The sequence below is a fragment of the Schistocerca americana genome, chromosome 4 (genome assembly GCF_021461395.2).
Source record: "Schistocerca americana isolate TAMUIC-IGC-003095 chromosome 4, iqSchAmer2.1, whole genome shotgun sequence".
Taxonomy (NCBI): domain Eukaryota; kingdom Metazoa; phylum Arthropoda; class Insecta; order Orthoptera; family Acrididae; genus Schistocerca; species Schistocerca americana.
In genome coordinates, this window is record NC_060122.1 from 381,492,554 (window position 1) to 381,514,758 (window position 22,205).

Consider the following 22,205-nt stretch of genomic DNA (forward strand, 5'->3'; position numbering starts at 1 on the left):
GACAGGGGTTATCACTACATATTACGAAGTCCCCATCTCTCTGTAAGTGAAGGTTAACCTCAGGAACCACTGTAGGGATTTTGATATGGCTTTCTCTAATACGTAGACTGATTCCCGAGGGAGGTTGTGTGTATAGGGTGATCCAGGAGGAACGGTCAATGTTCAGGAATATGACAGGAACGATAACTCGAAGCACAAAAGTATAGTCAACAAGGGCTAGAAATTCCATTCTTAAGAACTACGAACACTTCATATTGTGAAACAAGTATCGTCTATTGCAAACTCTATGTGGTGTCACCGCCAGACACCACACTTGCTAGGTGGTAGCTTTAAATCGGCCGCGGTCCATTAGTACATGTCGGACCCGCGTGTCGCCACTGTCAGTGATCGCAGACCGAGCGCCACCACACGGCAGGTCTCGAGAGACTTACTAGCACTCGCCCCAGTTGTACGGACGACTTAGCTAGCGATGCAACACTGACGAAGCCTCGTTTATTTGCAGAGAAGATAGTTAGAATAGCCTTCAGCTAAGTCAATGGCTACGACCTAGCAAGGCGCCATAGCAATTGATAGTTATCGTATGAAGCATGTCTCATTAAGAACGATGTATACAAATGATGGATTAAAGTTAAGTATTCCAGCAGCTGCGTACTTTTCTTTACAGCATTCATTACGTATCCTGTTTCAGACCTCACGCCATCCTGCGTGAGCTTATAGCGTGCATTTCGGCCTTCCCTAGCTAAAAAACAAGTGGCGACGAGGCTTAAAAGAGGATTTCGCGTTCGTATTGCTCTAATTTATTTGTGTCATGGCTTCCCCACAATCTCCAGATGTACTGTCCGAATTTTATCGCTTGCAGAATCAGCAGACGCAGGCTTTATTGGATGCCCTTGGACAGCTCGTCCAGGGTCAACGTGCGATGCAAACCGATGCGGCAGCCGCCGCTTCACCGCTACCGCAGCCACAACATGCTGTTGCACCCCCGTTTCGGCACTACGACGCGGAGGTGGAAACCTGGACGGAGTGGTCACGCCAGTTTGGATTCCATCTCGCCGCCTACAGAATTCAAGGTAATGAGCGGCAGCCTCACTTATTAGCGTGTGTAGGGGTGCAGACGTACCGTGTGATAGTGAAATTATTTCCCCGCTGCGACGTAGCAACTCTGTCCTACGAAGAAATTTTGTCTGCCTTAGATGCATATTTCAAGGAATCAGTCAATGTCGTTGCAAAAAGGTATACGTTCTTTCGTACAAAACGTACGGCCGGTCAAACTAATCGGGACTGCGTTGCAACTGTGCAAGGCCTTACCAGGGATTGTGCTTTTGAGTGTGAATGTGGACTCCCTTATTCAGATACTATGGTGCGTGATGCAATTGCACAGAACGTTTCTGATGTTCGTATACGGGAGCAAATTTTGAAACTAGTCAATCCCTCCCTTCAACAAGTGATAGACATATTGGATAGGCAAGACACACTTGACTTTGCTCAGGAATCATTTGCAACTTCGCCAGCTGTGTGTCACATTAACCGGCCCGCCGGGCGAGCTGCACGGAACTGTAAACAGCCCTCGCGCCTGTCCGCGCAGCTCCCGCCAAGCCCTCCGCTACGAGTGCCGCGCAAGCACGCAAATGCAGTGCTAAAATCATGCCCGCGGTGTGCTACTCGACATTCACGTGAGAATTGCCCGTCACGCCGAGCTATTTGCTTTTTCTGTAATAAAAAAGGACATGTTCAGAGTGTTTGCCAGAAAAAGCTCAGATCGGACACTCACAACGATTCCAGGCCCTTTGCTTCGCGCCGGAATCGAACCAAGACTACTCAGGCTCGTGAACCTTCGCCCATGGACATTCCTGTAGTTAATTCCACTCCGCCCAGTGCCACTCTCTCTAACAGTGACTGTGTTCGTCTCACAAAAAGTGTGCGTCGCCGTCGACGGAAATCACGTCAATTAGCAAGTGATTCTGTACCAGTGTCTGTTCAAATTGCACGAGACAGTCGCTCTTGTCGTCAGCAGGACAATAAACTTTTTGTAGACTTGGACATTAATAGCAATATAACACTCTTTGCCTACCATATTTTGGGAGGTAGAAGCATGGACCAAAACAAGAAAAAAATGTTCAGTAGACATGGGATCTAACGTACATATCTTACGAGCTCTGGGCACTTGTTCAGTAGAACAGATGTGAAACTAGGGAAGATGAACTAGCGCTCAGAACTCTTTAGATACGCATTTTAGAGCCAATGTTTACAGCAACGTTTTGTTTCTATTGATCGTTCCTGACATACCCCTGAAAACGGACGATTCCTACTAGAACACCCAGTATAATTTATCAATATTTCGTGCAAATTAGTAGAACTATCATTACGTTTTTCGAATAAGTCTTGCGTGAGAGCTTTCCTGGCATTTGCTCCTTAAATCATTATACTAGAATTTGGAGTAAAAATTCAGTTTCCTGACGTTGTTTCCTGAATTTTCATCATAACTCTACGCAATAGCCTGTGAAGAAAATTACAGCCACACCAGACAAGTCATCCGGCCGTTGATACTCGCGAAGCGGCGGTGGGTCGCTAGTTCTGGTACGAAATCGTTTACTTTCAAACATGAAAATGTCCCTATAACCACAGACCAGGATTGCTCAGTCTCAGGTATTCCAGCGTATCAGTAAGACACGCAACGCATATTTGCCACACCATTTAGAACCCTTTCTCCTGAAGTCTTTTCTTTGCACGGCGCGAATGAGGCTGCCAAAGCTACACTGTGTTATTAAAGCCGAATATACAATTACACCATTGGGACTTTAATCTGTAGTTTCTCTACGAAATAGATAGCTGTACGAGAACAGTAATAGTTCTCGAGTACTGGAGCTGCAAGAACGAATAGCAGCAGGCCTATCACGCTCGTGGCAGGCTGTTACAGACACACTGAAGAATCAGAAATGACAGATAGCCAAAGAAAAATGCGCAACAGATCTCAAAAATTTATTTCAAAAACAGTAAGTACCTGCTTTTTTATTATAACCTACGATTTTTATGATGTATGTATGCAGACTGAAGCGACGATTGAAAATTTGTACCAAGGCAGATGGGCTAACCACTACACCATTCTGGCACAGTAGCTCTGCACAACTGTACAGACTACCAAAGCACACCTCCCTTTCTTTTTCTTTCTTTCTTTTGCTACCGCCTTTATCCCGCATTGTGCGCAGGGTCGGCAGGGTTAAGTACGGTTTTGGCATGGTGAATTTTAAGGGGTGGCCGGATGCCCTTCCTGCCGCCACCTCCTACCCACCAGGACGGAATTAGTGTACCCCAGCTGTCTGTGTCTGGTGTAAATCGTGAAATAGTGTATGTGTTTCAAATGTCTGCGAGTCGTGTAACTGAGGCGGGACATGGGGACCAGTCCGGTATTCACCTAGCAAGATGTGGAAAACCATCTGAAAACCACATCCAGGCTGGCCGGCACACCGGCCGTCGTCGTTAATCCGCCGGGCGGATTCGATCCGGGGCCGGCGTGCCTACCCGAGTCCAGGAAGCAGCGCGTTAGCGCTCTGGGCTTGTTTGCAAAACACACCTCCCCCTCCTTAGTCCAAATTCCCATTTATATCCCAGCCCATTTCGCATTCCTCCTAGATTCAAAAGAACGTTGCAGAGGCTCTCCAACTGTAGTGGAATAACGTCTCAGCATCGAATGAAACGCTGTGGTGCTTCAATCAAGTTTAACATCATGGCTCCCGAGGTCTTTTCACATCTCAAACACCTAGGATGTGTATATGCAAATTGAAGTGACAAATGAAAGTTTATGCCTAGGCTGGGATCCGAACCCAGGTCTCCGGCTCACTAGGCAGACGCGCTAACCACTACGCCACCCTGGCTCAGTGGCTTCGCACTACTGCACGGGCTACCATAGCACCCCTCTCTCCTTGAATCCCGGCCCTGGTACAAATTTTCATTCGTCGCTTCAGTCTCCATGTAAACAGCATAGATGTGTGAGACTAGAAAAGGCCTCTGGAACCATTCAGTTTCATAGGATTTTTACTTCCTTCACATAGCGATGACAGACGAATCGCGGAGTTTATATTATGGCTAATAATATATGACAGAAAGACATATAGGCAGTCATCCGTACTATTGTGCATTTGTGACTGGAACAGGTACTACAAAAAGTACCCTCTTTTTAGAGAGGGGATTGGAGTACTGAGTCAGGTACAGACTTCGGTCACAGAGACGGCGGTATGGCACTCTGCCTGCAGCGGCCTTTCTTGAACTTCGCTCGACCTCTACCAGATAAACACCGCGGTTCACCTGCGCGGGAAAGTCCATCGAGCGCGTGTTTGCTCTACTAATCTCTCTTATCTCTGTCTCTGAACTCAGCGCCTCAAGCGTCAGTCACCGATATATCAACATGGCTCGGGTGACAAGAGTTCCTGTTTCGTGTTGTCGTAACAGAAGAGCTGTCGCAGATCAGCTACCTACAAATTACTTTGAAATAAATTTACGAAAAAACATCATCGGTACTAGCACAAATTTTGGAGTCCAGCTGAGATCTAAACATTCACGACAGACCAATCATGTACCACCAAATGACTGAGCCAGTCGATATAATTTGTAGAACATCTACTACTCTAGGCTCTTCAAGGTGTCCCATTCATCCTGACCGCCCCAAATAACTTCTTGCCCAGGAGGAAAACAAGAGATGTCTAGAAACTAGGTCGTGAGAGTAGCCTTGGAACGCAGCGAAACACTGGCAGTGAAATCAAATGTATGGGATTATCGGCCGCGGTACAGATGAGAAAGAAATTTCTTTTCAAATAAGGTGCTACAGGAGAATGCTGAACAATACAGGGGTTGAACGGAGAACTAATGAATAAGACTTGGAGAAAAAAGAAGTTGTTGATAGGACAATGAGTCATCATATTCAGTAAAGTAGACATGAAGAGACTCGCACAGGGTAAACTAGCGCGGACAGTTGCGCCAAAACATTAGTAATGATAACAACAACGACATGGACACAGTTATACATTCAAAGCCAACAGCCGAAGACGAGACGGGACTTGAACCAGCAACATTCGCTTTATGACTGGCAACGGCGCCTCAAGGTCTCGAAGTTAGCTGTCACATAAATGACACAAGCACAAACGTATGCTTCGCATGGAATTTAGTTGGGTGTTCAAAATTTCTTCCACGTCAGATCAAAAATTTCACAGTCGTCTTTTATTTAATCTGCGTGTAGTATACGAAGTAATTTACGGTCCGCACAAATACAAAAGAGATAGCATACATACACCAGAAGTACCGCTGATGTGAACGCAACGCACTCCCTCCTTCTGCCCCCCCCCCTCCCGAAAAAAAGACTGTCTCTCGAGCCGGGCCGGCCGTTGTAGCCGAGTGGTTCTAGGCGCTTCAGTCCGGAACCGCGCGACCGCTGCGGTCGCAGGTTCGAATCCTGCCTCGGGCATGGATGTGTGTGATGTCCTTACGTTAGTTAGGTTTAAGTAGTTAGGTCTAAGTTCTAAGGAACTGATGACCTTAGATGTTAAGTCTCATAGTGCTCAGAGCCATCTGAACCATCTCTCGAACCGGCAGTAATTGGTCACAGTGAAATTCGGCTGTAAAAGGCAAGCGAAATGGCGAAATACCTCTCTAAACATCAGACCATTCACGGGTACTCTAAGTAATCTCTGGTAACGTACGAAATGAAGATAAAGACAACATCTGCAAGGGAAAACTACACCTTACACCTACGCAAACGTCTGTTAACAGCCCGCATTACAAGAAAACTATCAAGTGAACGCTCGACCTGACGGCGTCTGGGTGTCAAGAGGTGACTGTTGTCCACCGGCAGATTTACATGTCATGAGTAGTGGGAAGCGATAAGTGACAGCTCAGAGCATTTGCTCTCACAGCTTTGATTTGCGTTAACAGCAACAGGAACACGACCTTTCACACGCACTCAAATTATTTTGAGGCAACGAGTAACAGAGTGCAGTTTTCCGTTTTTGACAGCCACAACAACTGTACTTCACACACTATCTGACAACTATGCAATTTAGCGTTCTCGCTTCCCACGCCCGGGTTCCCGGGTTCGATTCCCGGCGGGGTCAGGGATTTTCTCTGCCTCGTGATGACTGGGTGTTGTGTGATGTCCTTAGGTTAGGCTAAATTTACACTGCCCGCGATGCGATGCCGAGCCGAGCGGAGCGATGAAGCTTGGTTTAACAGTGGCAACAGAGCGGTTCCCGTTTAGACTGCAGGCTGGGCCGAGCGATGTGATGCGGTGCGATGCGATGACTCCGCTGTAATCGCAACCGAGTTTGCGTTTCGCGCGAGTGTTTGGAGCGATTGCTTGTTTGCGCTTGCGTCTGAAGTAATTGCTTGCTTGCAATGGACATCGAAAGACTAATTAACAGTGTGCGTGAACGCTCCGTGTTGTGGGAGCAGAAAAATAAATATTACCACAATAGGGATTTTGTTCGTCAAGCATGGAATGAAATAGCTGAAGATTGTGGAACAGACAGTAAGTACAAAAAAGTAAAATAAATAGCTACAAGATTCCAAGAAATAAGTAACACAAACAACTTCGTTTATTTTCTAATTTTAATTGTGTATAGATACTATTACAGTATTTTGATAATGAAATGACGTTCACAATAGTTACAGTATTTGATAATTTCGACATGAAATATATTTGCGTTAATGATTGTTGACATAGTTTTTGAAGGCCTCTCTGACACTCCCGCTCTTCTTGAAGCACTACTGTTTGCTCTGTCACTTTGGAATTTCACGTCTATATTTTCAGGCGAAGGTGGCATGCCGCATTTCCAATCCAATTGGCCGTTGTACGAGCTAATGACATTCCTGACTAACATAATGACGCTACGGAAGACCAAGACTGATGTTCATCACAGTAAAAGAACAGCATCGCAACACGACGACGCACACGACGACGTACCATTTTCACCAGCTCTTACAGAGAAACAGTGTGTTTCACCTGATGAAACCAACCAAGCCAGGTCTCCAAGACTGTCTGTAAGTTCAGAGGGTAGCGTTTCGATGCCTCCTCCCTCACCCACCCTACACACAAACCGAAACAAGAGATCCACGAAATCGACAAATTCTGAATTGCTAAATATAGAGAAGCAAAAGTTGAAGCTAATTGAGCAACAAATGTCGAAATCAGAAACGCAAGATGACAGCTATCATTTTGTAGTGAGTTTGCTGCCAGCAATGCGAAAACTATCACCAGCAGCTCAGTTGAGAGCCAGGATAAAAATTCAGCAGGTTCTTTTGGAAGCATTGGAACAATCAACCACTTCCACTGCACATTCGTTGAGGTCACCCTATGCACCTGACAATCCAGTTGAAATCGTAATTGCTGGAAATCTGCAGAATGAAATAGTCATTTCTGAAAATGAACCTGATGACATTGTTATTTCAAGCCACCAAAATTCTGAAAACTTTGATACTTAAGTGAGTGAACTGTGATGTATTTTACTTCTCATTGTCAACTAATTATTAAAAGAAAGTTTGAATCTATCACAATTTGTAAATTTTTCATAATAAAATGATTGCTGTAAACTTAATATTGTACTTACCTAATGGTGATCATAACTTTTTCAGGGGCAATAGCCATTCTGAAATTTGTGTTTTGCTTCTGTAATCTATTTGAAACAGACGGCACTATATAATCAAATGTCTCTGTACTCATTCTGCATAACTCCAAAATTTATCCTCATCTTTTCTCAAGTCACTGTACAAATGATGAAATTCTCCTAAAGCCCTCCTCTCCTTGTTGATTTCATGCACCCATTCACGACTGCGTTCAATTCTCAGAGCACTGTTTTCTAATAAAAAAGAATTTACTGGGTCGAGGAAACACATCGTGCCGAGACTGCTCAATTGCTGGCCAGATCGCGCGCGCGCGCGCGCTGTATCGTGTGCAATGTGAACGCTCCATCGTATTGCATCGCTTTGGCCATTATGCTTCGCATCGCGTCGCATCGCATCGCAGGCGGTGTAAACGTACACTTAGTTAGGTTTAAGTAGTTCTAAGTTCTAGGGGACTGATGACCATAGATGTTAAGTCCCATAGTGCTCAGAGCCAACTATGCAATTAACTGGTAATAGTATGGTTTTGGTTCAATGCGCTGAGAAATCTACAGGAACTGCTGCCCTTCCTTTCAGGTACGCCTTGCTCTGTAAGACTGCAACAAAAAAAAAAGGTTCAAATGGCTTTGAGCACTATGGGACTTAACATCTATGGTCATCAGTCCCCTAGAACTTAGAACAACTTAAACCTAACTAACCTACGGACATCACACAACACCCAGTCATCACGAGGCAGAGAAAATCCCTGACCCCGCCGGGAATCGAACCCGGGAACCCGAGAGCGGGAAGCGAGAACGCTACCGCACGACCACGAGCTGCGGACAGACTGCAACATGTCTTGAGTAATGCGACATCATTAGAGTTTGAAACCACAGTTTAGTTATATGGCCTAAAATGCAATGTTCTCCGCAGATCTCAAGCTAGAAAAGTAGGATGTACGAAACTACTAGAACGGACACATAATTCTACCATTTAAGAGACGTACATTGATTTATAGTCTAAGGGTTAGCATGGAAAGTAGAAGATTGCGTCCTCCTAAAACTCTACCACAACGTCAACTATTACAATAATACGGTCTAACGGAGTTTCCTCACGGATTTGTGACTAGCTCGGTGAATTTTTGACAAATAGAACCTAGTGCACTTAACTCGGGGCCATTGTTCAACAAAAACGAAAAGCTCTGCTAAAAAAAAAAATGTTCCCCGAAGAGCAACCAACTCTTATATTCCTCGTTGATAAGTGACTATTGGTTACACAGATTGTTTCTCTAGATTTTAGTCGGGATTGCAGTTTTTGTTCATTGAGATTAAGTAGTTCAATACTGGGAAGTACTGAAGCCAAGGTATTGGTGTGGATCTAAAACTTCCTGTCACGATGCTCATTGCCCGTTTAGATGGTTATCTATTTTATTGAGACACACACTTCTACTCCGAACAGGAGAAGAGTATTCGGCGATGGGGAACGCAAGTTATTGTGCTTTAGGTCTTAAGGTGTTTGCACTAGATCAGCAGCTAGCACCAGCCAGATTCCTTAATATATTATTTCTTGATTTTAGCTCTTGTTCTTTTAGTCCTAAGTGTTTTCTAAATGTCAGGGATCTGTCGAGAGCCACACCAAAATGTTTGGAGTGTCGATTATGCCGTAATTTTTCGTTGCTTTTCTGTTGGTTAGGTGAAATGAGGTGACTGCTGTTTTATTAGGATATGGTCAAAGTCTCCACTTACTGTAATAATGGTCAAGCTTTTCTGGACCGTTAGTAGGCTAAGTGTTTATTCACCTTTATCGAATGTGTTGCTTTGATTGCTATCGCTGTGGCTGAACTCTACAGAATCACTGGTGCCTATGTGGTTGGTGTGCAAATTAAATAAATGTGGGGCCAAAATAGAGCCCTGTGGGAACCCTTTCTTCATGGTAAAGGGTTTGTTAGTAATTTCGTCAGAGGTGGTGAATATTTGTGGTCCGCAGATTGCTTGAACCAATTATTTATATTTTTCTGCTGCCATTTACATTTGCTTAACACACTGCAAAGCTTTTCAAGTATGTTTTGCTCATCATCAGGCGTTTATGCACACACACTTTACTTAGAGATAACATGTCTTAGTCTAAACTAGCCTAGAACTGTGTTGTTCACCGTTCTGCTGTTGGAATATTTGGGAGGAGGGGTGGTCAGTGAGTGGTGAGAAATATGTATCGGGCCGGCCGCTGTGGCCGAGCGGTTCTAGGCGCTTCAGTTCGGAAGCGCGCGACCGCTAAGGTAGCAGGTTCGAATCCTGCCTCGGGCATAGATGTGTGTGATGTCCTTAGGTTAGTTAGGTTTAGGTAGTCCTAAGTTGTAAGGGACTGATGACTTCAGATGTTAAAGTCCCATAGTGTTCAGAGCCATTTGAACGATTTTTTGAAATATATATCCAGTGTTTATTTTATTTTTGTTTATTTATTTATTTATTTATTTATTTATTTAACCTGATCTGATTATGACTATCATGCGGTCTCTTCCATCGGAACAGAGTCTCACACATCCGGTATCATTTTTACGTCATAGCTACGTAAGAAATAACAATTTTAATATGACAAATAGTATTAAAATGATTTTACGAACTAATAAAGATAACACAGGCAGTACTTGTACTACTGCTGCTGCTATTTCCACTAAGGGTAATAATAGTACGAGTAAGAATAATAATAACAATAATGATAGTGGCACACACAAAAAAGAATTTAGTGTACAAAACAGATGTTTTCTGATACAGCAAGTTCTGGGAAAAGGGAATTAAGGAGACTGTACCAGCAAAGAATGCTGGAAAATATAGAAGATTTGGTTGGATAAAAGGATGTACAAGGGTAAAGAGTGCATACAGGGACAAAGGTAATCATTATTGCTTTAGTAGATATGTTGTTAACTGTCTTCTGACGGTGGAGAAATTATTCAATTATCTAATATCTGGACGATGGAGTGGGACAGAAAGGATTTCGCTCTGATGGGAACTGGTCATGCGGTGTTTCTGTCACGTTGTTCAGACTAGAGCGCTAAGGTCGAGGAGAGATACTGGGGACTGTGTACGTTGATAAGAGGGTATGGAAATCTCTGCGCTTGTCAGCACGCAGCCAGGACAACTGTACATATGATGGTGAAACATGATCAAAGAGCCGAACGTCACAGATATAACGAATACAGGCGTTCATAGCCTGTTCCAAACGCTGTGAGCGGTCCTGGGAGAGGCCTTTGACGATAACGTTTTGCGCTCCAGCTGGCGTGGAGTCGTGCCTCGTTGTTTGTGACAGCCTGCGCGGGATGCAGATAATTTTGCATCGGTTGTTGTGGTGCGATAATCCTGTTGTATAAATCTTTTCTTATAGTTTTTATATGTCCATTCTTCAATTACGCCCGCGTGGGGTAGCCGCGCGGTCTAGGGCGTCCTGTCACGATTCGCGCGGCTCCCCCCGTCGGAGGTTCGAGTCCTCCCTAGGGCGGGCGCGTGTGTGTGTGTGTGTGTGTGTGTGTGTGTGTGTGTGTGTGTTGTCCTTAGCATAAGTTAGTTTCAGTTGGATTAAGTAGTGTGTAAGCTTAGGGACCGATGAACTCAGCAGCTTGGTGCCATAATGCCTTACCACAAAATTTTTCTTCAATTACGATTCTGAGGGCTCAAAGTAAACAACCAAACTACAAAAAGTATATCGCACGGTTATCTCACGATAAATGGTGCAAAATTATCTGCATCCTGCACAGACTGTGTTATCAATAACAGCAACGAGGTACAGCTCAAAACCAGGACAAGATAACACTGACTACCCTTCCCCCCCAAAAACATACTCCAGCACCAGAACAGTGAACATGACAGTTCTAGATTAATTAAGGTTAAGACATGTTATCTTTAACTAACATGTGTATGCTTACACACCTGACGATGAGAAAAGCACGGTTCAAAAGCGTTGCAGTGTGTTAAACTGTAAGTAAAATAAATAAATGTGACCGGCAGAAGAAAAATACAAATAATTATTCCACACAGTCACGGTTGCTATACACAGCCATGATGGACACAATTAATAAGGCTTAAACCAAGCCGCCGGATTCTTCAGAGACTTCTGAAAGAAGCAGGCACTATCCGAGTGGGTCAATAGTGACGGAGTACAAATTCGGACTGGGCAACGGTAAAAGCAAAATTGGCTGTGGGTATGTTTAAGATAAACTTTGCAACTCATGTCACGTGATTTAGGGCAAGCCGCGAAAACGTACATCAGGATGGGCACCTCGTAAAGCGCGCGGGAAAAACATCTACCGGGTGATCAAAAAGTCAGTATAAATTTGAAAACTTAATAAACCACAGAATAATGTAGATAGAGAGGTAAAAATTGACACACGTGCTTGGAATGACGTGGGGTTTTATGAAAACAAATACAAAGTTCACAAAATGTCCGACAGATTTCGCTGGACAGCAAAACGTCAGTGACTGCACTTGACAATCGTGTATAAAAGGAGCTGTAATGATAGAATCAGATGCGCCAACAGACGCAGCATGTTGACGTTACCTGAAAAGGCGCTTTTAGTGAAGCTGTATTATCAGAATGGGGAATGTGCTAGTTTAGCCTTACGATCCTATCGCCATAGGAAGGGGATTCGAACGGGTAAAGGTCCGTCGACAAATGCAGCTGTGGCGAGAATGATTTCGAAGTTCGAAGCCACGGTTATTTAGACGATAGACCCCGTATTGGCCGACCGAGCACAAGGCGTGATGCTGCTGAGACAGTTCAGGAAGAAATGGAGACTCTAGCGGGTTCGTCTATGCACGGGGAAGTCAGCGCTCGTGCAGCCGCACGTAGCACCGGCATTCCATACACTACTGTTTGGGTGGCACTGAGGCGTACCCTCCGATGCTACCCGTACAAAATCCATCGGCGTCATGAACTGTTACCTGGCGATTTAGTGAAGCGGAGGGCATTTGCGGTGTGGGCGTTTCAAAAGATGGCGGAAGATGACGATTGGTTGAGTAGCGTGTTGTAGACCGATGAAGCTCATTTCACGCTCCGAGGGTCTGTCAACGCCCACAGCTGCAGAATTTGGACTACCGAAAATCCTAGAACTGTCGTGGAAACTCCATTTCACGACGAGAAAGTCACGGTATGGCGGTATGGGTTGGATTTACCACATATACCGTCATCGGGACTTTTCTTCGAGGGAATGCGTGATTCTGGTTTTGTAACTGCTACCGTGACGGGTGAGAGGTACGCCGATATGTTACAGAATCGTATCATCCCCAGCCTGACTGATAAACACCTGCTGGAACGTACTATGTTTATGCAGTATGGCGCTCCACCCCATATTGCTAGACGCGTGAAAGATCCCTTGCGCGCGTCGTTTGGTGATGATCGTGTGCTCAGCCGCCACTTTCGTCATGCTTGGCCTCCCATGTCTCCAGACCTCAGTCCGTGCGATTATTGGCTTTGGCGTTACCTGAAGTCGCAAGTGTATCGTGATCGACCGACATCTCTTGGGATGCTGAAAGACAACATTTGACGCCAATGCTTCACCATAACTCCGGATATGCTTTACAGTGCTGTTCACAACATTATTCCTCGACTACAGCTATTGTTGAGGAATGTTGGTGGACATATTGAGCATTTCATGTAAAGATCATCATCTTTGCTTTGCCTTACTTTGTTATGTTAATTATTGCTATTCTGATCAGAGGAAGCGCCATCTGCAGGACTTTTTTAACTTCTGTATTTTCTTGGTTCTGATAAAGCCCCATGTCATTCCAAGCATGTGTGTCAAATTGTACCTCTCCATCTACACTATTCCGTGATTTATTCAGTTTTCAAATTTATACTGACTTTTTGATCACCCGGTATATCTTTAAGGGCGAGCTCTGATTTCCCTTATTTTATTATGATGGTCGTTTCTCCCTATGTAGGTCGGAGTCAACAAAATATTTTCGCAATAGGAGGAGAAAGTTGGTGATTGAAACTTCGTGGGAAGATTGCGCAGCAACGAAAAACGCCTTTATTTCAATGATGTCCACCCCAAATCCTGTATCATTCCTGTGACACTCTCTCCCCCCTTTTTGGGGTAATATGAAACGTGCTGCCCCTCGCTGAACTTTCTCGATGTACTCCGTCAATCCTGTCTGGTAAGAATCCCGCACCGCGCAGTCGTACTCCAAAAGAGGACGGACAAGCATAGTGTAGACAGTCTGTTTAGTACATCTGTTACTTTTTCCAGGTGTCGAGCCAATAAAACGCAGTCTTTGGTTAGCCTTCACCGCAACATTTCTTGTGTGTCCTTTCCAATATAAATTCTTGGTAATTGTTACTCCTAGGTATTTAGTTGAATTTATGGCCTTTAGATTTGACTGATTTATCACGTAACCGAAGTTTAACGGATTCCTTTTAGCACAAGTGTTATTTAGGGTCATCTGCAAACAACCTAAGCTAGCTGCTCAGACTGTCTCGCAAATTACACTCCTGGAAATTGAAATAAGAACACCGTGAATTCATTGTCCCAGGAAGGGGAAACTTTATTGACACATTCCTGGGGTCAGATACATCACATGATCACACTGACAGAACCACAGGCACATAGACACAGGCACAGAGCATGCACAATGTCGGCACTAGTACAGTGTATATCCACCTTTCGCAGCAATGCCGGCTGCTATTCTCCCATGGAGACGATCGTAGAGATGCTGGATGTAGTCCTGTGGAACGGCTTGCCATGCCATTTCCACCTGGCGCCTCGGTTGGACCAGCGTTCGTGCTGGACGTGCAGACCGCGTGAGACGACGCTTCATCCAGTCCCAAACATGCTCAATGGGGGACAGATCCGGAGATCTTGATGGCCAGGGTAGTTGACTTACACCTTCTAGAGCACGTTGGGTGGCACGGGATACATGCGGACGTGCATTGTCCTGTTGGAACAGCAAGTTCCCTTGCCGGTCTAGGAATGGTAGAACAATGGGTTCGATGACGGTTTGGATGTACCGTGCACTATTCAAGTGTCCCCTCGACGATCACCAGTGGTGTACGGCCAGTGTAGGAGATCGCTCCCCACACCATGATGCCGGGTGTTGGCCCTGTGTGCCTCGGTCGTATGCAGTCCTGATTGTGGCGCTCACCTGCACGGCGCCAAACACGCATACGACCATCATTGGCACCAAGGCAGAAGCGACTCTCATCGCTGAAGACGACACGTCTCCATTCGTCCCTCCATTCACGCCTGTCGCGACACCACTGGAGGCGGGCTGCACGATGTTGGGGCGTGAGCGGAAGACGGCCTAACGGTGTGCGGGACCGTAGCCCAGCTTCATGGAGACGGTTGCGAATGGTCCTCGCCGATACCCCAGGAGCAACAGTGTCCCTAATTTGCTGGGAAGTGGCGGTGCGGTCCCCTACGGCACTGCGTAGGATCCTACGGTCTTGGCGTGCATCCGTGCGTCGCTGCGGTCCGGTCCCAGGTCGACGGGCACGTGCACCTTCCGCCGACCACTGGCGACAACATCGATGTACTGTGGAGACCTCACGCCCCACGTGTTGAGCAATTCGGCGGTACGTCCACCCGGCCTCCCGCATGCCCACTATACGCCCTCGCTCAAAGTCCGTCAACTGCACATACGGATCACGTACACGCTGTCGCGGCATGCTACCAGTGTTAAAGACTGCGATGGAGCTCCGTATGCCACGGCAAACTGGCTGACACTGACGGCGGCGGTGCACAAATGCTGCGCAGCTAGCGCCATTCGACGGCCAACACCGCGGTTCCTGGTGTGTCCGCTGTGCCGTGCGTGTGATCATTGCTTGTACAGCCCTCTCGCAGTGTCCGGAGCAAGTATGGTGGGTCTGACACACCGGTGTCAATGTGTTCTTTTTTCCATTTCCAGGAGTGTATTTATGTAGTTGAGGAACAGCAAAGAGTCTATAACAACTACCTTGCGGAACCCCAGTAGTCACATCTGTTTTACTCGATGAATTTCCGTCGATTACTACGAACTCTGACCTCTCTGATAGGAATCCACGAATCCAATCACATAACTGAGACGATATTCCATAAACAGGCAATTTCACTACAAGCCGCTTGTGTGGTGCAGTGTCTAAAGTTTTCTGGAAATCTAGAAATACGGAACCAATTTGAAAAACCTTGTCAATATCACTTCGTCTGAGTAAAGAGCAAGTTGTGTTTCACAAGAACGATGTTTTCTTTATCTGTGTTGACTGTGTGTCAATAGACCGTTTTCTTCGATGTAATTCGTAATGTTCAAACACAATATATGTTGCAAAATGCTGCTGCATATCGACGTTAATAATATGGGCCTGTAATTTTGTGGATTACTCCTACCACCTTTCTTGAATATTGGTGTGACGTGTGCAACTTCCCAGTCAGTTAAAGATTCGACTTGCAGCTCAACCTGTGCGCTAGAACGTGCTGCACTCCGGACAAGTCGCGTGGGATTTGCTCACCCGGCAAGAGCGTAGCTGGGCTGCGACCGTGCCCGGACAGGCCGCGGCCAGCCCGCGCGTGTCGCAAGACGCAGTGCGTGATCTCACAGCGGCGCTATCCCGGTTTCTGTGCCGCCCGCTTAAGGAAGCCCGCGCTCTCGAGCTCTACAGGTGTGCCATTAAAATACCTCGCGGTGAGCTTCATTACAGATCGGTAAAGGCAAGTGAGCACGGTTCCAGTAGGAATTTCGAAAATGGGAATAGACGAATATGGGTAGCCACAATATTGGTGGCCTCAATAGCTGACAAGATGCTGCCTGTACCGAGGAACACAGTCTCGACTGAGAACGTTGTGATCACGGAGGCACGATGCTATGTAGGTCAAGCGAGTCATCAACTGTACTCTGTTACGCGATGTGATAACAACTCTACTGAGCTGCAGCTCGTTTCTTAAACCCCGGGATCAATCTCTCGCTCGGTGCAAAGTCCCAAGCTACTGGTAGAAAGTGCAGGTGACTCCTGTATGTAAGAAGCGTAAAAGAACGGACCCGCAAAATTACAGACCAATAGCCCTAACATCGGTTCCCTCAGTTCAGATATAATAAACTTTCTTGACCCTAGAAGCTTATGTCTACGAATCAGCATGGTTTAAGAAAGCATCGCTTGTGCGAAATTCAGCTTGCCATTTTCTCACGTGATATATTGCTAATTATGGATGAAGGGCAAGAGGCAGATTCCATATTTCTAGATTTCCGGAAAGCGTTTGACACGGTCTCCCATTGCAGGCTGGTAACGACGGAACGACGGTACGAGTATAGGGAATAGGTTCACAGATATGTGATTGGCTGTAAGACTTTTTACGCTATAGAACCCAGTATGTCGTTCTCGACGGCGATTATTCATCAGAAACAAGCGTATCGTCAGGAGTGCCCCAGGGAAGTGTGATAGGACCGCTGTTGTTCCCTATTTACATAAACGATTTGGCGGATAGCGTTGGTAGCAATATGTGGTTGTTTGGTGATGATGCTATGGTGTACGGCAACATGTCGTCACTGAGTGACTGAGGAGGATACAAGATGGCCGGTCGCGGTGGCCGAGCTGTTCTAGGCGCTTCAGTGCGGAACCGCGCTGCTGCTACGGTCGCAGGTTCGAATCCTGCCTCGGGCATGGATGTGTGTGATGTCCTTAGGTTAGTTAGGTTTAAGTAGTTCTAAGTACTAGGGGACTGATGACCTCGGATGTTAAGTCCCATAGTGCTCAGAGCCATTTGAACTATTTGAACCAGTATGCATTACATGTTGCGGCTTTCTTCTTAGTGTTATTGAAACTGATACGTTGTCTGCATGGCGCCGGAGTATGCGCCATCGATTCGCAGAATTCATAATTTTATTTCTTTCTCGGGCAGGCAACCACCCTTCGTTGCGCCTTACTTGGTACGGTCTTGCAGTCAAGAGATAATTCTGTAAATTGCTGTTTTACAGTCCTTCCGTGCCAAACTTCACTTAATGTATTCACTGGAAAAAGTCTAGCAGAAGTACGCTGCCTGAGGCAAAAATGAAGGGGAGGAGGGAACGAAATGTAACTTCACGGGCTGGGAGGGTATGTAATGTTAATTCGGTGATTAAACATGTAGCAAAATCTGCAAGGGACTTGGCACTTTGAGACCAATTACCAGAATGACGCTGCAGCCCTCTGGAATAGCTGCACGCACTGATTCTATTGGGAAATATGTCATAAAGTCGTAGTATCCTTTCATGAGGGAAGGTATCTCATAACTGTTGCAATTGGTCCTCGATAACCTGAATGCTGGTGCCGGGACAGAGTTGATGTCCGCACTGGTCCCACGCATGTCCTATCAGAGACCAATCTGTGGATCTCGATGACAGCTGGCAACGGGACTACCTCAACATCACATAGACATTTTACAGAGATACATACTTTCTTCAGACCAGCATTGTCCTGTTGAAAAATATCACTAAAATAATTTTGCATGCAGGATGTTTGTGATATAAGCGCCGGCAGCTGTGGTCGAGGGTTTCTAGCTTCAGTCCGGAACCGCGCACCTGCTACAGTCTCAGGTTCGAATCCTGCCTCAAGCATGGATGTGTGTGATGTCCTCAGGTTAGTTAGGTTTAATTAGTTCTAAGTCTAAGGGACTGATGACCTCAGATGTTAAGTCCCATAGTGCTTAGACCCATTTGAACCATTTCTTGATACAAAATGACTTAGACAACATTTCTAGCTGGTGTGATGAATTGCAGCTAGCTCTAAATGCGGAAAAATGTAAGTTAAAGCGGATGAGTAGGAAAAACAAACCCGTAATTTTCGGATACAGTAGTAGTGGTGTCCTCCTTCACATAGTCACGTCGTTTCGGTATCTGTGCGTAACGCTGCAAAGACTATGTGAAATGGAACGAGTATGTCAGGACTGTTGTTGCGGAGGCGAATAATCGACACCCGTTTGTTGGGAGAATTTTAGGAAAGTGTGATTCATCTGTACAGGCGACCGCATATAGGGCGCTGGTGCGACGATCTATTCTTGAGTACTGTTAGAGTGTCTGAGGTCCGTCCGTACCAGGTCGGATTAAAGGAAGACACCGAAGTAATTCACAGACGAGCTCCTAGAATTGCTAACGGCGGGTTCGAACAACACGCAAGTGTTACGGAGATGCGTCGGGAACTCAAATGGGATTGCCTGAAGGAAAGGTGACGCTCTTTTTGAAGAACCCTATTGAGAAAATTTAGAGAATCGGCATCTGAAGCTGACTGCAGAACGTTTCTGTTGCCTCTAACATATTTTGCGCATAAGAACCACTAAGATAAGACACGAGAAATTAGCGCTCATACGGAAGCATAGACAGTCTTTTTTACTCGTTCTTTTTCCGAGTGGAACAGGAAAGGAGATGACTATTAGTGGTACAAGGTACACTCCGCCACGCGCCGTACGGTGGCTTGCGAAGTATCTATATAGAATTACAAACACTTTATCTATTCCAGATCGACTGCTTCAGAGGGAAACTCCTCAGTTTCTCATAACCTAATTCTACGCAATAAAAGTTGGATCTGATCTAACATAACACACACTTTGGGCTACTAATAAAATCGCTAGGAATTATGTGGCTCTTCCAAATCGATCTTAAATTTTAATTTAATAGCTTGTCACAAAATACGTAATACGTAAATGTTCAACATACTGAGTTGCATATGATAATTCTTAGTTTACTGTAGCCAAGTAACAGCAGACAGAATAGTAGTTTTACAACACTGGTTTACACTGATCGCATTACTGCACTGAATTTGTCCTGAAGTCAGGTTTAGGTAATACTCGCATTATTTCGTGCTACTAGTTAACAGATACTCATCAGTCGGTTCTGCTAAGAAATTCAATAGTCAAGAAGTTGGCCACCAATAAATCATTTAGGCTCATCCTACACTGAACTTTATTAGCAGTTCAACATTCCATGGCTGCTGGCAAGTTATTTAAGAACTCGTTCCTGAATGGACACCGTTCTGGACCAAAGTAAATGATTTAAAATCTTTGTGAAGATTATTCTTTATCTAATATTTCTCATCTGAACAGGCCACGTGTTATCACGATATTGTCACGAGACCAGGAGAGGCGCTGCAGGCGATGTCCTGCTGTTAGCAAAGGCACTCGCGTCGGTCGTCTGCTGCCATAGTTCCTTAACGCCAAATTTTGCAGTACGTCCCACATTGATTTCTGGGTTATTTCACTCTGTGTTACTTGCCTGTCAGCAGTGACAATTCTACGCGAAACGCCGCTGTCTCTTTCGCGAAGTGAAGGCCGTCAGCCACTGCGTTGACGGTGGTGAGAAGTAATGCCTGAAATTTGGTATTCTCCATAGAATCTTGACACTGCGAATTTCGGAATATTGAATTCTCTAGCGATTTCCGAAATGGAATGTCCCAAACATCCAGCTCCAACTACCATTCCGCGTTCAGTGTATGTTAATTTCCATCGTGCTGCCATAATTACTTGGGTTACCAATTAGATGGCAGTGTTGACATATAGCGACGTTTCGATGTGTGTATTTTCAGACTAAGATCCAAACAAATGTGTTTAATACACACAGGATTTGTGGAAAACTACTGGAAGTACATCATTCTGAAAATAGATGCAAACTGTTAATGCTGAAACTGAGATTCCTGTTGAGATACATCGTCACAGGTACGCTATTGTCGGAACATGCCTTTGTCGGAGATGAACGTCCAACAGGAAAGATTTCCGGCAAGCTGTATAATTGTTTTGGCGGCTTTAAAGAGAATTAATTTCACTCAAAAGACTTGTAAACAGACGAATCTCCTCCCGCCGGAGGTTCGAGTCCTCCCTCGGGCTTGGGTGTGTGTATGTGTGTGTGCGTGTTGTTCTTAGCATAAGTTAGTTTGAGTAGGGAGAAAGTCTAGGGACCGATGACCTCAGCAGTTTGGTCCCTTAAGAACTCACACACATTTAAACATTCAGATTACTCATTAGAGATGAGCCATTGATTAACGAGAGGAGAAAGCGGGAGTGAATCGGCTGTTTACTCATTCAAATCGACAATTTCGGGAAACAACGGAAATTTCCATTCGGGATGCAGTGACTTGCCTCCTCCCGAGCATAGGTCAGTCGTCTTAAAGGCTGCACCGTGTCATTTTGCGTACCATTTAAGTGGCGGTAAATCTGCCATCAACAGCTGGGATGCTGATCACTTATTTGAGAAAATTTTATACGATTATCAAGAACAATGGAAGTACAGAATAATCAATATACTAAGAGTAATCAAACAAACAGGGAGAAAGAGATCTTAAGTAGCTGCATACTTTCACGAAATCACTCGATATTTATTATCTCTAAACGAAAACGCCAAGAATCAACTTTCAGCGTTTCAGTATCGTTTTATTCTCTGTACTGTCATTTGGAATTCCATGTAAATTGTTAACTGTTCTTAATTTCCCAAGGCTTTCTTATATCTAACCATAATCGCCACTAATTTATACGTATTAATTAATTCGTCTAATTAAAAGTTAAAAAATTAAAAAAATGACGTTTGGGACTCAGTCTTCAAGCCAACACCAACACTGGCGCATTGATGTCATTTCGCCTCCAGGTGATCTCTCCTAACTGAGCAGACAAACGAACAATTTCGTCACGTGACTCCGAGGTTGTTATCAGGAATCGAAGAGGGGAGCCACGCATTATTAGTCAACAATGTTAGTCGATAGACCAAGGACTTAAGAAATGGAATCTCGCACTCGTAGGCTGTATCAATGCTATTATGGACGCCATAAAAAATACATGGAAGTCAGATAATGTGTAGTGACTTCTTTCTTTAATTACGCGTTTCAATTTATAAATCATCAGATTAATCAAGGTTTGGGTGAACACGTCTTATGTAGGTCCTTAGCATCATATGTGACTTAAGACAATGCAATGTAGTTTTGCATTGTCTTATGGATATGACAGATGACTCCATAACCATGTGTGGCAGTTCACCCAAACCTTGATTAATCTGATGATGATGTATAATTCGAAACGGGTAATTAAAGAAAACAGTCACTAGACAACATGTAACTTCCATGCAGTTTTTATAGCGTTCATAATAGCACTGGTACAGCCTTCAAATTACGTACAAGTGGGCGCATACCTCTTATGTGATTTCGTGTCACACTTGTCGTCTCGTATTATTTACATAGGTACGAGGCGAATTATATCTAACACGTGTGAAAGATTTAAATTTATGAAATGTATTTCAACGACTTCATATTTGATTTCGAGACGAGTTTCACATGCTGGGTGTACGAGTAGTCGATGTTAATTACTACTGAGAAGGCCATAATGAGCACACACACTGAATGTATTGCGGAACTGTAAGCAGACGAGGGACAGCAATCTGGACCAGTAGTGTCGTGGCCATGCTGAGGTAAGTTTCCCGGTTAACAAGAGTCAAGGTGCTCTTTTCTCCTTCCTTGTGAAGATTACGAGAACAATCCAATAGTGATAGTACTTAGTGGGGTCTAGAGCTAATGTAGAAACATACCTGAGTAGGAATATAAATTGAAACATAATTTGCGTTTATTTTCTGTTGTTGTTCGTTGCCTTTGAAACTGTCATCAGGACCGCTCACCCCTCCGCTGGAGAAGATAATGTCAATGGCACTTTCAGATAGATA

The 22,205-nt window shown here is 44.9% G+C and overlaps 1 non-coding gene across 1 annotated transcript; it reads right to left on the reverse strand.

The window, feature by feature from the left end:
• Window positions 1-3,800: 3,800 nt before the first annotated feature.
• On the reverse strand, window positions 3,801-3,872 carry Trnat-agu. Its single transcript has one exon. It is a non-coding gene; the product is annotated as a tRNA-Thr (tRNA).
• Between the last annotated feature and the right edge of the window lie 18,333 nt (window positions 3,873-22,205).